The sequence below is a fragment of the Mustelus asterias genome, chromosome 7 (assembly GCF_964213995.1).
Source record: "Mustelus asterias chromosome 7, sMusAst1.hap1.1, whole genome shotgun sequence".
In the NCBI taxonomy this organism is placed as follows: domain Eukaryota; kingdom Metazoa; phylum Chordata; class Chondrichthyes; order Carcharhiniformes; family Triakidae; genus Mustelus; species Mustelus asterias.
Window position 1 is genome coordinate 13,185,984 of NC_135807.1, and position 13,694 is coordinate 13,199,677.

The following is a 13,694-nucleotide window of genomic DNA, read 5'->3' on the forward strand; positions in this document are numbered from 1 at the left end:
TCGATTGTCGGAAAAACCCATCTGGTTCACTAATGTGAAATCTGCCGTCCTTACCCAGTCTGGCCTACATGTGACTCCAGAGCCACAGCAATGTGGTTGATTGTCTTCAGGCAACTAGGGATGGACAATAAATGCTGGCCAGCCAGCGACGCCCATGTCCCACGAATGAGTATGAAAAAATAATTGAAATAGGCATCTGTTTGCAGGAGCTTGCTGAGTGTAAATAAGTGTAAATGGGGGTCCTTGTGCATGAGACGCAAAAACCCAGTCTGCAGGTGCAACAGGTGATCAAGAAGGCAAATGGGATGTTGGCCTATATCGCGAGGGGGATAGAATATAAAAGCAGAGATGTCTTGCTGCATCTGTACAGGGCATTGGTGAGGCCGCAGCTGGAATACTGTGTGCAGTATTGGTCCCCTTATTTGCAGAAGGATACATTGGCCTTGGAGGGAGTACAGAGAAGGTTCACCAGGTTGATACCAGAGATGAGGGGTGTTGATTATGAGGAGAGACTGAGCAGATTGGGTTTGTACTCGTTGGAATTTAGAAGGCTGAGGGGGGATCTTATAGAGACCTATAAGATAATGAAGGGGCTGGATAGGGTAGAGATGGAGAGATTCTTTCCACTTAGAAAGAAAACCAGAACTAGAGGGCACAGCCTCAAAATAAAGGGGGGTCAGTTTTAGGACAGAGTTGAGGAGGAACTTCTTCTCTCAGAGGGTGGTGAATCTCTGGAATTCTCTGCCCACTGAAGTGGTGGAGGCTACCTCGTTGAATATGTTTAAATCACGGATAGATGGATTCCTGATCGGTAAGGAAATTAGGGGTTATAGGGATCAGGCGGGTAAGTGGAACTGATCCACTATCAGATCAGCCATGATCTTGTTGAATGGCGGGGCAGGCTCGAGGGGCTAGATGGCCTACTCCTGCTCCTATTTCTTATGTTCTTATAAGCAGTTGTATTTCCTACATTACAACAGTGACCACATTTCAAAAGCATTTAACTGACTGTGAAGCACTTTCCCTGCTGATATAAGATACTGTGCAAACTGAAGTTTCATCATTGTCACCACAAAAAACAGGATGCATCTTTTATAACTAACAATCAAAACTGTTGAATGAATATGAAAAAGAATACCATTTTTTAACGTCCCTCTAATTTTTCTCCTGATTTGCCTGCACTGGAATCCTGGAGATTATTTTCTTAATTTCTCAAGAGTGCTGGGTAGTGCTGGGGGGTGGGAAATCCCAGGTGAGGTTCCGCCACCAGGGCGATTCGGTTCCTTTACTCATAGCTGCCATCAAGAACCAATCATTGCCGGTGGTGGTGATGTCCTTCCAACAATGTAAGGTGATGGACACAAAGCCGGACCGGATCTCCATTAGTGGTGGAGACTAGGATCCGCGGCCAGAGCCTCAGGGTAAAGGGTCAACCCTGTACAACTGAGAAGAGGAGGAATTTCTTCAGCCAGAGGGTGGGGAATCTGTGGATTTCATTGCCACAGAAGGCTGTGGAGGCCGGGACGTTGAGCGTATTTAAGACAGAGATAGATAGGTTCTTGATTGGTAAGGGGATCAAAGGTTACAGGGAAAAGGAGGGAGAATGGGACTGAGAAACACATCAGCCACGATCGAATGGCAAAGCAGACTCGATGGGCCGCATGGCCTAATTCTGCTCCTATATCCTGCACCCCTTCCAGTGCAATCACATCCTGTGGTGAGCAGAACTGCACACAGTTCGCGGTGTGGCCTCACCAAAGTTCTATACAACTCCAACATGACTTCCCTGCTTCTGTAATCTATGCCTCGATTGATAAAGGCGAGTGTCCCATATCCTTTATGAATGGTCTGATGTGTAGCTTCCCATGATGCAATTTTTCTGACTACTGAAGAGACTAATCCGCAAAGAGTGGGGTTCAGCCACGAATGCTGCCAATGACGTGGTTATTAATTGTCGTTGTTGGCTTTCGTTTTCGGTGTTGGCACCTCTTGCGAAGCCGCAGTTGGCACTGGTCGTCATGGTGATGTGCACCGGCCCATAGCTGATGCCCTCATTTCCCTCAATCACTGGCAGATGCGTCCCAGGTGTAATAATCAGCTGTGTAGCATCTTCATGTCATGCCTCCAAGCATTCTTGAAGCAGAGCTTTGGGAGCTGGTCTGGTGTTCTGACCCTGGTTACATCACCGTACAAAAAGAATCCTTGGTTGTACGTCCACTTCCATCCTATGGACATGCCCGTGGGAGCACAGTCACCTCTGTTTGATGAGTGCCAATATGATGGACAGATTTACCTTTGAGAGGGCTGGTGTATTTATCATCTTGACCCTCCGTGAGATGCCGAGAAAAAGCAATCAAAATTGTGTTTACATTCCGCAGTCATTCAAAATAGAGTTCAAGGGGCCACTTTCCAGATAAAGCATTTAACAACTTTCAATCTTCCAGAGCTATAACCATGCAAAACTCATTGGAAAATGCTTCCAGTGAGCTTGGCACTTGATTGTGTTAATAATTTAAATGCAACATTTAGGTGATGAAGTATGCTGCTTATATATACTCCCAGACAGTGGAAAATAATCTCTAATCATACTTCTGGGTTGCAAATTGTTCACAATTCACAGAATCATAGAATCATACAACGCAGAAGAGGCCCTTTGGCCCATCGGGTTCACACTGATACATTAGAAACACCTGACCTCTCACCTAATCCCATCTGCTAGCACTTGCCCGACAGCCCTGAATGTTATGATGTGCCAAGTGCTCATCCAGGTACTTTGTAAAGATGTGAGGCAACTGCCTCCACCACCCTCCCTGGGAGCACATTCCACACCGTCACCATCCTCGGAGTGAAAAAGTTTTTCTCACACTCCCCCTAAAGGTCCTGCCCCTCACCTTAGAACATAGAACATAGAACAGTACAGCACAGAACAGGCCCTTCGGCCCACAATGTTGTGCCAAGCTTTATCTGAAACCAAGATCAAGCTATCCCACTCCCTATCATCCTGGTGTGCTCCATGTGCCTATCCAATAACCGCTTAAATGTTCCTAAAGTGTCTGACTCCACTATCACTGCAGGCAGTCCATTCCACACCCCAACCACTCTCTGCGTAAAGAACCTACCTCTGATATCCTTCCTGTATCTCCCACCACGAACCCTATAGTTATGCCCCCTTGTAATAGCTCCATCCACCCGAGGAAATAGTCTTTGAACGTTCACTCTATCTATGCCCTTCATCATTTTATAAACCTCTATTAAGTCTCCCCTCAGCCTCCTCCGCTCCAGAGAGGACGGCCCTAGCTCCCTCAACCTTTCCTCATAAGACCTACCCTCCAAACCAGGCAGCACCCTGGTAAATCTCCTCTGCACTCTTTCCAGCGCTTCCACATCCTTCTTATAGTGAAGCCTTGAACCCGCAGAAGTAGGCCATTCGGCCCATCAAGCCTGCACCGACAACAATCCCACCCAGGTCCTATCCTCATAAAATAGGTATAAAAGTGGACAGAAAACTAACTCTTGAAATGCTCACACAAAAGAAGATTTGGTGCGTCTCAAAATTAATTTGCAGCCTGTTAAAATGTTCTAATTCTGAAATAGAAATGCACATTCCAAATGCAGAAACATCTCCATCAAACTGCACTGCTCCAGGCATATGTTTAAAACCTTCCACAAGGCGCATTAACCATTTCCCACACGGCAGCTGTTACCTAGGAAATTGACGCTAAAAATAGAAAGGGCTGAGTTTGTGCCGGAGGGGAACGCGGAACACAGCTGCAGGAGAGGAATAAAATGGACTGGGGATCAATCCACCTGCTGAACTCATTGGTAACTCGAATAATGCTGTTGCGCTCCAGGTACAATCCAGTAATTGTGCACAGGCGTAGCAGATGTTTTGTTCATAAGTCTGTTCTGGCAGACAGCTACGGAAGAACAACAGGAGATTTGGATATGAAAATGAGTGATTATATTAAGCATCTCTTCCATGTTTGCGAGCGACATTTTTTTGGCACCACTGATTAAGAACAATTTTGTCAGTAATAGTTTCCCGTTTACTCTCGCTGCTGTGGGAGATTCACCACTGTAAATGTAAGGATTGAAAGGAGGAGAAAAACAGAGAGAGGTTCGGGGAGGGAATTCCAAAGTTAAAGGCCCATCGGCAGATGAAGGCACAATGTTGGAAATCAGAGATGCGTGAGAGGGATTGTAGGGTTGAGAACGTAGCCCAGTCCATCACGCAAACCAGCCTCTCATCCACTGACTCTGTCTACACTTCCCGCTGCCTTGGAAAAGCAGCCAGCATAATCAAACACCTCACATGCCCGGGACATTCTCTCTTCCACCTTCTTCCGTGGGGAAAAAGATGCAGAAGTCTGAGGACACATACCAACCGACTCAAGAGCAGCTTCTTTTCCTGCTGCCATCAGACTTTTGAATAGATCTACCTTATATTACATTGATCTTTCTCTACACCCTAGCGGTGACTGTAACGTTACATGGACAGAGTGGATAGTCAGGAGCTTTTTCTCAGGGTGGAAGAGTCAATTACCAGGGGGTATAGGTTTAAGGTGCGAGGGGCAAGGTTTAAAGGAGATGTATGAGGCAAGTTTTTTACACAGAGGGTGGTGGGTGCCTGGAACTCGCTGCCGGGGGAGGGAGTGGAAGCAGATACAATAGTGACGTTTAAGGGGCATCTTGACAAATACATGAATAGGATGGGAATAGAGGGATATGGTCCCCGGAAGGGTAGGAGGTGTTAGTTCAGTCCAGCAGCATGGTCGGTGCAGGCTTGGAGGGCCGAAGGGCCTGTTCCTGTGCCGTAATTTTCTTTGTTTTAGTTCTTTATTACATTCTGCACCCTCTCCTTTTCTTCTCCCCTATGTACTCTACGAATGGTATACTTTCTCTGTATAATGGGCAAGAAACAATACTTTTCACTATATCCCAATACATCTGACAATACTAAATCATATCGAAATGTCATGGGGGGTTGAGGTTAAGGAGGGTACGAGATCGAGAGGATGAGGCAATAGGAGGGATTAAAAAGCTGAGACGATTTGCTGCAGAATGTACACTCTTGGAGGGTGGAGGTTGGTTGGAGTTGCCATGGAATTTGGTCTTGTCAGAGTTCAAGGGACCCCAGGCACAAAAGGTGCAACAATAATTTTTTCCTGAATAAATGCTAGAAAATCAAATGACTGGTGAATTAGGTAGATTTCTGAAGGATCTGGGCAATTGAGAGGTTTGACTAGATTGACTAGGTTAGGATTGTTTTTGCTGGAGTTCAGACGAATGAGGGGGGATCTCATAGAGACTTATAAATTCTAACAGGACTAGACAGGGTAGATGCAGGAAGGATATTCCCGATGTTGGGGGAGTCCAGAACCAGGGGTCACAGTCTGAGGATTCAGGGTAGACCATCGAAGACGGAGATGAGGAGACATTTCTTCACCCAAAGTAGTTGATGCCAAAACACTGAATGTATTCAAGAGGTGGCTGGATATAGCACTTGGGGCGAATGGGATCAAAGGTTATGGGGAGAAAGCAGGATCAGGCTATTGAGTTGGATGATCAGCCATGATTATAATGAATGGCGGAGCAGGCTCGAAGGGCCAAATGGCCGCCTCCTGCTCCTATCTTCTATGTTTCTATGTTTGTATGTTTTCATTTTAGGGATGACCAGATAGACGGCAGAACATTTTCCCATCCTGCATTCGACTATATGATGCAGCCAAGAACCTTCGCACTGCAGTGAAAGTAAACAGGAAAGTATTATTACTAAAATTGGTCCCAAGCAGCATACCAAGGAAACCTTGTAAAATCTCCCTCATAAATAAATAAGGAAAAAAATCCTGAGCATAGTTGTTCACTTTCATATATAATTCTTCTGTATTGCTGAGAAAATTGAGCTTGTCGAAGCTTTTGATGTTGTACTCATCAGGACAATCGCAAGAATACCAATGTCGGGGGAAACAACAACTTTACACTGCATGAGAGGAGGATACTGATTGGTTGGCAAGTGAACTCTGATTGGTAGAGGCATTGGCATGAAGAATACACCAGTTTATGGTGACTGAAAATTAACTGTCAAGCATTGCTTATCATAAAGTATAAAGTTTTCCCTGACATTGATATTCTTGTGATTGTCCTGATGAGGACAAGACAAAGAGCTTCAACAAAATGTCTTATTCCAGCAATAATTAAGTTTTGTAGTACCAAAGGGCTATTTGTATCAACCTTCTGTTGTCGTTATTCTGCAGCTGTTTACCAAAGTGAAGTTACTGAATCATAGAATAGAATCATAGAATCATAGAATTCCTACAGTGCAGAAGAGGCCATTCAATCCATTGAGTTTGCACCAACTCTCTGACAAAGTCTCTTACCCAGGCACTCTCCCCCACCCTATCCTTGTAACCGTGCAAATTTACCATGGCTAATCCATCCAACCTACACATCCCTGGACACTAAAAGGCAATTCAGCATGGCAAATCCACCTAACTTGCACATCTTTGAACTGTGGGAGGAAACCGGAGCACCCAAAGGAAACCCACGCAGACACGGGAGAACGTACAAACTCTGCGCAGACAGTCAGTCAAGGTCGGAATCAAACCCCGGTCTCTGACTCTGTGAGGCAGCCATGTTAACCACTGTGCCACCGTATCCATTGGTGAAGAAGAAGCGAGATAAGCACATGAGGGAGAAAGGGATAAAAGATTGTGTTGATAGGATGAGATGAAGAAGTGTTGAGAGGCAATTTGTGTGGGGCATGAACAGCAGCAGAGACTGGGTTGAGTCAAATTGCTCTGTAAACTCCAAGTAAAAGAGCAAGATACAGGCTGGGAACTCATAGAAATCGTAGAAACCCAACAGTGCAGAAGGAGGCCATTCAGCCCATCAAGTCCACACCGACAACAAATCCACCCAGGTCCTATCCCCAAAACCCCACATATTTACCCTGCTAATCCCTCTAACCCATGCATCCCGGGACACTAAGGGGCAATTTAGCATGGCACCTAACTAGCACATCTTTTGGACTGAGGAAACCGGAGAGCGTGGAGGAAACCCACGCAGACACGGGGAGAATGTGCAAGCTCCACACATACAGTGACCCAGGACGGGAATCGAACCCAGGTCCCTGGAGCTGTGAGGCAGCAGTGTTAACCTGCTAACCACTGTACCACAATGCCGCCCACTGAGTTTGCCAATGTATCTCACAGAATCATAAAATCCCGACAGTGTAGAGAGAGGTAATTTGGCCCATCGACTCATCAGTTCATAGTTCATAAGATATAGGAGCAGAATTAGGCCATTCGGCCCATCGAGTCTGCTCTGCCATTCGATCATGGCTGATATGCTCCTCATCCCCATTTTCCTGCCTTCTCCCTATAACCTTTCAACCCATTACCAATTAAAAATCTGTCTAACACCTCCTTAAATTTACTCACTGTCCCAGCATCCACCGCACTTTGGGGCAGCGAATTCCACAGATTCACAACCCTTTGGGAGAAGTAGTTTCTCCTCAACTCTCTTTTAAATTTGCTGTCCCTTATCCCAAGACTATGACCTCGCATTCTAGAATGCCCCATAAGAGGAAGCATCCGCTCCACGTCTACTTTATCCATACCTTCTATCATCTTGAATACCTCAATTTGATCTCCCCTCATTCTTCTAAATTCCAGAGAGTATCGGCCTAAACTGTTCAATCTCTCTTCATACGACAAACCCCTCATCTCTGGAATCAATCTAGTGAACCTCCTCTGAACTGCCTCCAATGCCACTGCATCTTTCTTCAAATACGGGGACCAAAACTGTGCACAATATTCCAGGTGCGGCCTCACCAATGCCTTGTATAGTTGCAACAATACTTCCTTACCTTTATATTCTATTCCTTTAGCTATAAATGCCAACATTCCATTTGCTTTCTTTATAATCTACTGTACCTGCACGCTCGTTTTCCGTGACTCATGAACGAGGATACCCAGGTCCCTCTGCACTGGAGCACCCCGAAGTCTCTCCCCATTTTGATAATAAGTCGTCTTCCCATTTTTGCAAGTAAAATGCATGACCTCACACTTATCCACATTAAACTCCATCTGCCACATTTTGGCCCACTCTCCTAACCTATCTACATTCATTTGTAAGGTTCTTATTTCCTCGTTGCAACTTATTGTCTGGCTTATTTTTGTGTCATCTGCAAATTTGGCTATAGAGCCTTCTATCCCTGTGTCCAAGTCGTTCACATAGATTGTAAATAGCTGGGGGCCAAGGAGCGAACCCTGTGGCATCCCACTAGTTACTGCCTGCCATCCAGAGAAAAACTCATTTATCCCGACTCTCTTCTGTCCATCAGCCTGTCATCTATCCAAGATAATAAATTACCCCTAATCCCATGTGATCTAACCTTGTAAGAACATAAGAACTAGGAGTAGGAGTAGGCCATCTGGCCCCTTGAGCATGCTCTGCCATTCAATAAGATCATGGCTGATCTTTTTGTGGACTCAGCTCCACTTACCCACCCGCTCACCATAACCCTTAATTCCTTTACTGTTCAAAAATGTATCTATCCTTGCCATAAAAAACATTCAATGAGGTAGCCTCAACTGCTTCACTGGACAGGGAATTCCACAGATTCACAACCTTCTGTGTGAAGAAGTTCCTCCTCAACTCAGTCCTAAATCTGCTCCCCTTTATTTTGAGGCCCCCGAGTTCGAGTTTCACATGCCAGTGGAAACAACTTCCCTACTTCTATCTTATCTATTCCCTTCATAATCTTATATTTTTCTATAAGATTCTTCTGAATTCCAATGAGTATAGCCCCAGTCTACTCAGCCTCTCCTCATAAGCCAACCCTCTCAACTCCAGAATCAACCTAGTGAATCTCCTCTGCGCCCCCTCCAGTGCCAGTATATGCTTTCACAAGTAAGGAGACCAAAACTGTACACAGTACTCCAGGTGTGGCCTCACCAGCACCTTATACAGCTGCAACATAACCTCGCTGTTTTTAAACTCCATCCCTCTGGCAATGAAGGACAAAATTCCATTTGCCTTCTTAATTACCTGCTGCACCTGCAAACCAACGTTTTGTGATTCATGCACAAGGACACCCAGGTCCCTCTGCACAGCAGCATGCTGCAATTTTTTACCATTTAAATAATAGTCCATTTTGCTGTTATTCCTACCAAAATGGATGACCTCACATTTACCAACATTGTACTCCATCTGCCAGACCCTCGCCAACTCACTTAGACTATCTATTTCCTTTGTAGACTTTCAGCATCCTCTGCACACTTTGTTCTGCCACTTATCTTAGTGTCATCTGTGAATTTTGACACACTACAATTGGTCCCCAACTCCAAATCATCTATGTAAATCGTAAACAATTGCGGTCCCAACACTGACCACGAGTCACTGATTGACAACCAGAAAACTACCCATTTACCATACTCTTTGCTTTCTGTTAGTTAACCAATCCTCTATCCATGCTAATACATTACCCGTAACATTGTGCACCTTCATCTTATGCAGCAGCCGTTGGTGCGGCAACTTGTCAAATGCCTTCTGGAAATCCAGATACACCACATTCACAGGTTCCCCATTGTCCACTGCACATGTAATGTTCTCAAAGAATTCCACCAAATTAGTCAAACATGACCTTCCCTTCATGAACCCGTGCTGTGTCTTACCAATGGGACAATTTATATCCAGATATCTCACTATGATGAAAGATTCAAGCATTTTCCCTACTACAGAAGTTAAGCTAACTGGCCTATAGTTACCCGCCTTTTGTCTACCTCCTTTTTTAAACAGTGGCGTCACATTTGCTGTTTTCCCAATCTGCAGGAACCACCCCAGAGTCCAGCAAATTTTGGTAAATTACCACTAGTGCATTTGCTATTTCCCCCGCCATCTCTTTTGGTACCCTGGGATGCATTCCATCAGGACCAGGAGACTTGTCTACCTTTAGCCCCATTAACTTGCCCAACACTACCTCTTTCGTAATAATGATAGTTTCTAGGTTCTCACCTGCCATAGCCTTCCTGTCCTCAGTTTTTGGCATGTTATTTGTGTCTTCCCCTGTGAAGATCGACACAAAATACCTGTTCAATGCCTCAGCCATTTTCTCATTTCCATTTATTACATCCCCCTTCTCGTCCTCTAAAGGACCAATGTTTAATTTAGTCACTCTTTTTCGTTTTATATATTTGTAGGAACTTTTGCTATCTGTTTTTATATTCTGAGTTAGTTTACTCTCATAATCCATCTAATTTTTCTTTATAGCTTTTATCGTGGCTTTCTGTTGACCTTTCAAGATTTCCCAATCCTCTAGTTTCCCACTAATCTGTGCCACTTTATATGCATTTTCTTTCAATTTGATACCCTCCTTTATTTCCTTCGATATCCATGGCTGATTATCTCTTTTTCTACAGTCCTTCCTTATCACTGGTATATACTTTTGCTGAGCACTGTGAAAGATCGCTTTGAAAGTCCTCCACTGTTCCTCAATTGTCTCATCATAAAGTTTTTGCTCCCAGTCTACCTTAGCCAACTCCTCCCTCATCCCATTGTAGTCTCCTTTGCTTAAGCACAAGACACTGGTATTGGATTTTACCTTCTCACGCTCCATCTGTATTTTAAATTCAACCATACAGTGATCACTCTTTCCAAGAGGATCCCTAACTGCAAGATCATTAATTATTCCTGTCTCATTACACAGGACCAGATCGAGGATAACTTGCTCCCTCGTAGTTCCACACATACTGTCAAGCAAGCTATCGCGGATACATTCTATGAACTCCTCCTCAAGGTTACCTTGACCGACCTGGTTTGACCAATTGACATGTAGATTAAAATCCCCCATGATAATTGCTGTACCAGTTTTACATGCATCAGTTATTTCTTTGTTTATTTCTCGCCCCACCGTGATGTTATTATTTGGTGGCTTATAGACTACGCCTATCAGTGACTTTTTCTCCTTACTATTTCTAATTTCCACCCAAATAGATTCAACCTTCTTTTCCATAGAACCAATATCATCTCTCACTACCGCCCTATTGTCATCCTTAAATATCAGTTCTAAACCATCTCCCTTACCTTCCTGTCTGTCCCCCTGAACAGTCTGATACCCCTGGATATTCAGCTCCCAGTCGTGACCATTCTGCAACCATGTCTCTGCAAAGGCCACCAAATCATACCCATTCACAATGATTTGTGCCGTCAACTCATTTGTCTTGTTTTGAATGCTACGAGCATTCAGATAAAGTGCCCTTATGCTAGTTTTGGTTCCTTCTTTTTGAATTCTAACATTTCCATTAATAATGTCTCCTGAGTTCTCCTTCCTTTTAACTTTTTTCCTGATTTTTGATGTAGCTGGAACATTCTCCCCACATTTTGTCCTTGATCCCTCCTTCTCGGACTCCTTACATAGAACAAAGAACAAAGAACAATACAGCACAGGAAACAGGCCCTTCAGCCCTCCAAGCCTGTGCTGCTCATTGTTGCTAGACCATTCGTTTGTATCCCTCCATTCCCAAACTGCTCATGTGCCTATCCAGGTAAGTCTTAAACGATGCCAGCGTGTCCACCTCCACCACCGTACTTGGCAGCGCACTCCAGGCCCCCACCACTCTCTGTGTAAAAAACGTCCCTCTGATACCTGAGTTATTCCTCGCCCCTCTCACCTTGAGCCCGTGACCCCTCGTGATCGTCACCTCCGACCTGGGAAAAAGCTTCCCACTGTTCACCCTATCTATACCCTTCATAATTTTGTACACCTCTATTAGGTCTCCCCTCATTCTCTGTCTTTCCAGGGAGAACAAGCCCAGTTTACCCAATCTCTCCTCATAGCTAAGACCCTCCATACCAGGCAACATCCTGGTAAACCTTCTCTGCACTCTCTCTAAAGCCTCCACGTCCTTCTGGTAGTGCGGCGACCAGAACTGGATGCAGTACTCCAAATGTGGCCTAACCAGCGTTCTATACAGCTGCAACATCAGACTCCAGCTTTTATACTCTATACCCCGTCCTATATATAGGTTCCCATCCCCCTGGCGGTGACTTTTGCTACCAAATAAACCTGTTGGACTTTAACCTGGTGTTGTTAGACTTCTTACTATACTAGTTTAAACCATCCCCAACCGCTCTAGCAAACACTCTCCCGAGGACATCAGTCCCAGTCCCGCCCAGGTGTAACCCGCCCAATTTGTACAGGTCCCACCTCCCCCAGAACCGGTCCCAATGCCCCAGGAATCTGAAACCCTCCCCCCGACACCATCTCTTCAGCCATGTATTTATCCCATATATCCTGCCATTTCTGCTCTGACTAGCACGTGGCACCGGTAGTAATCCTGAGATCACTACCTTTGAGGTCCGATTTCTTAACTTTCTTCCTAGCTCCCTGTATTCTGCTTTTAGGACCTCATCCCTTTTTTTACTTATGTCGTTTGTGCCAACGTGTACTACAGCCACTGGATGTTTGCCCTCCCCCTTCAGAATGTCCTGCAGCCGCTGGGAATTAACCTTCCGTGTGACACCTTATCAAACGCCTTCCACAAGTCCAGATATACTACATCTACAGGATCCCCATTATCCACTTTGCTTGTTACATCCAAAGAACTCTAGCAAATTAGTCAAACATGATTTCCCTTCATAAAACCATGCTGACTCTGATGGATAGTGTTTTGACTTTCCAAATGTCCTGATATTGCTTCCTTGATAATTGATTCTAACACTTTCCCAACAACAGACGTTAAACTAACTACTCTGTAATTTCCCACATTTTGCCTCCCTCCTTTTTTGAACAAGGGCATGGCATTAGCATTTTTCCAATCCATTGGAACCTTTCCTGTGTCCAGGAATATTATATAGAATATTATAACCAATGGATCCACTATCTCCGCCTACACTTCTTTTAATACCCTAGGATGTAGGCCATCAGGCCCAGGGGACTTATCTGCCCTCCATCCCAATAGTTTGCTGAGTACCTTTTCCCTATCGATGCTGATTGTTCTAAGTTCTATCCTTTCTATTACCTCTGACTTGCCCATTTCTATAGGAATGGTGTTAGTGTCCTCCACCGTGAGAACTGAGGCAAAGTCTTGATTTAGCATCTCTGCCATTTCAGTGTTCCCCACTATTAACTCGCCGGTTTCATCTTCCAAGGGACCAACATTCACCCTAACGACTCTCTTCCCTTTTATGTACCTATAGAAGCTTGATATTTTTCTTTCATAGTTTTCTTTCATAATTTACCTTAGCTCTTTTTATTACTTTTTTAATATCCCTTTGTTTATGTTCGAAAGTTTCCCAATCTTCCAGCCTGTCACTGGCCTTTGCAATATGGTAAACCTTAGTTTTTGTCTTTATACTGTCCTTGGCCTCCTTGTTTAGCCATGGATTTTTTTTACCCCCCTTACCATCTTTCTTCCTCACTGGAATATATTTCAGTTGTGAGGAATTGAGTATCTCCTTAAACAACTGCCACTGCTCATCCGCTGTCCTAACTTTTAGCTTTCCTGCCCACTCTACTTGGTAAGAAGTTTAACAACACCAGGTTAAAGTCCAACAGGTTTATTTGGTAGCAAAAGCCACACAAGCTTTCGGAGCTCCAAGCCCCTTCTTCAGGTGAGTGGGAATTCTGTTCACAAACAGGGCATATAAAGACACAGACTCAATTTACATGAATAATGGTTGGAATGCGAATA

At 44.5% G+C, this 13,694-nt stretch overlaps 1 protein-coding gene across 3 annotated transcripts in view; it reads left to right on the forward strand.

The window, feature by feature from the left end:
- LOC144495561 (melanocortin receptor 5-like) overlaps positions 1-13,694 on the forward strand; it is a 121,660-nt gene that overhangs the window by 93,009 nt on the left and 14,957 nt on the right. For 2 of the 3 annotated variants that reach the window (XM_078215671.1, XM_078215672.1), the window contains exon 2: positions 5,668-5,751. The exons of the other annotated variant lie outside the window; for it this stretch is intronic. The gene's annotated coding sequence lies outside the window, so the exon portion shown is untranslated. The remainder of the gene's footprint in view (positions 1-5,667; positions 5,752-13,694) is intronic. 3 annotated transcript variants of the gene reach the window in all.